This window comes from Henckelia pumila, chromosome 1 (assembly GCF_033568475.1).
Source record: "Henckelia pumila isolate YLH828 chromosome 1, ASM3356847v2, whole genome shotgun sequence".
In the NCBI taxonomy this organism is placed as follows: domain Eukaryota; kingdom Viridiplantae; phylum Streptophyta; class Magnoliopsida; order Lamiales; family Gesneriaceae; genus Henckelia; species Henckelia pumila.
The window spans coordinates 5101732-5104232 of NC_133120.1; the positions used below are offsets into that span (position 1 = coordinate 5101732).

General features: G+C 37.3%; 1 non-coding gene across 1 annotated transcript; it reads left to right on the forward strand.

The window, feature by feature from the left end:
• Positions 1-1092: 1092 nt before the first annotated feature.
• On the forward strand, positions 1093-1198 carry LOC140876973 (small nucleolar RNA R71). The gene has a single exon (XR_012149195.1). It is a non-coding gene; the product is annotated as a small nucleolar RNA R71 (small nucleolar RNA).
• Positions 1199-2501: the final 1303 nt, after the last annotated feature.

Sequence of the window (2501 nt, forward strand, 5' to 3'; positions counted from 1 at the left end):
TTAAGCTTTTGTGGCAATTTTTTCTGCAGGATTGCACTACATTCTTCTGTCAAATTCACCACTTCATTGTCTTGCAGTCTTCTCTTCTTGGACATTACATCTTTGATGAACTTTGCATAGTTAGGCATTTGTTACAAGGCATCTGCAAATGGAATATTGATGTGTATCTTCTTAAAGATATCTAGAAACTTGGAAAATTGCTCATCAAGTGCCTTCTTCTTAAACCGCTGTGGGTTTGGAAGTTGCGGCTTGTACATCGGTTTAGAGTCAGCTTTCTTCTTAGGCTCTTCAACCACAATTTCTTCAGCCACTGGTTCTTCTACTTCTTTTTCTCCGCACTTCTCTTCAGCTTCTAACTTCTTCCCACTTCTTAACTCAACTGCTTTGCATTGTTCTTTTGGATTCACTTCAGTATTGCTGGGAAAATGCCCTCTGTTTTGATCCTTCAGAGCATATGCAAGCTGTCCAATCTGTGTCTCCATGGATTTCATCATAGCTCCCAAACTGCACATGTGTGTCTCCATGCTGTCCATTCGAGTTTTAGTCCTCGACATTCGCTTGTTAGATTCAGTAACAAATGTAGACACCACATCTTCCAATGACGCTTTACCTTCCCCTTGATCTGTGTTGAATCCCGGAGGGGGTTTCAACACATTCTTGCTGTTGGCATAAGAAAAGTTTTCATGGTTACGTAAACCAGGATGATAAGTATTAGGAGGAGGGTTACCTCGATAATTTCCATAGCCTCTGGGATTGATATATTGAGCTTCCTCAGGTGGATAAGATTCTTCTATGGCAACCGATACACCTGCAGGTTCTGCAATATTCACCTTGTTCAGAGAAGCAACTTGTGTACTCAACGCAGATAACTGTGCAGTAATGGATGTAAGAGGATCCACACTGTACACTCCCCTCTTGACTCCCGTACGTTCAGATGGCCATTGATAACTATTGATAGTAATCTGTTCCAGCATATCATAAGCTTGAACGGGGTCCTTGGCAAATATAGTACCTCCAGCAGCAGAGTCCACCGACATTCTTGTATGCGTATTTAATCCATTGTAGAAAAACTCTATTTCTTCCCAGTCTGCAATATTATGATTAGGACAACGCCTTAACAAATCTTTGTACCTTTCCCATGCCTCATATAGCTGTTCAGAATCATGCTGTTGGAAGGTACTGATCTCAATCTTCAGCTGGGTTGCTTTGGATGGTGGAAAGAATTTCTCTAAGAATTTCACATCCATGCCCTCCCAAGTTGTTATGCGCCCTAGTGGCAATGCTTGCAGCCAACTCCGTGCCTTGTCCCTGAGAGAAAAAGAAAACAAACGTAAGCGTATTATATCCTCAGAAACACCATTTATTTTAATAGTATCAGTAATCTCTAGAAAAGTGCGCTAATGTAAATGAGGATCAGCAGTGGCAGTTCCATTGAATTGGTTCTGCTGAACCATGTTAATTAATGCCGGCTTCAACTCAAAGTTGTTGGCATTTATTGTCCCTCGAGCGATTCCAGAATAGTGAGCCTGGATCGTCGGCCTGAAATGATCTCTAATTGGCACCAAGGGAAATTCATTAACATTTTCTTCAGCCATGTTAAGTTGTTCTTCTCTCCTATCTCTTCTCAAAGCTCGTGCAGTTCGTTCAATCTCTGGATCAAAGAGCAAAGAATTCGCACTTTGAGATCTTCGCATAGACTGAAATTAAGAACAATAACAAATTATTAGTAATTAGATTAAAATAAAGAAAAGCTCTAAATTAAAACTTCGACTAATTGGTAACAAGATTAAAAAAATAATCAAAATTATTCCCCGGCAACGGCGCCAAAAACTTATTGTGAAAAATTACTCGCAAGTGTACGAGTGTCAAGTTTTAGTAAAGTGAAAAATAGAGTGTCGATCCCCACAAGGAATAATTTGAAAATATTCAATACTTGCAATTAAAATAGTCTTAATTTTATTTAGAAAATTAAACTTTAGAGGGTTAATGACAAAGTAAATAAATATAGAAAATTGAAAAGCGCACACAAACACTATCCTGTAAAGATTATCAATCAAAGGAAAATAGTCTAGAGGTTTGATTTCACCTGGTCTCAACAATATTTAATCTCAATCAATCTATTTTCATGAATTCATGTAAATTAATAACCAAGAACACATAGATTATACTATTTCCCTCTCCCGAGTATCAAATAGAATGTATCAATTACAGATCGATTTCAATATCCCTATACAAAATCTACTTGTAATGATATGTGTGAAAAAAATGTTCTTTTTAAGTTCTATTAAAGTTATAAGCTCTCCCGAGTCAGATAAACAATTAACAGTGTGAATTCTCTTGATCCTATTCTAAATCCCCTCTCCCGAGTGCCGGATTCTGAATAAATATGAAAAATCAATTTATGGCCAGTAAATTGAAAAGACTATCAAACCTAGAATTACAATTAATTTAGAAGAATTCATTCATAAAAATCAACCATTCATAAATATGTCTTGACCAGG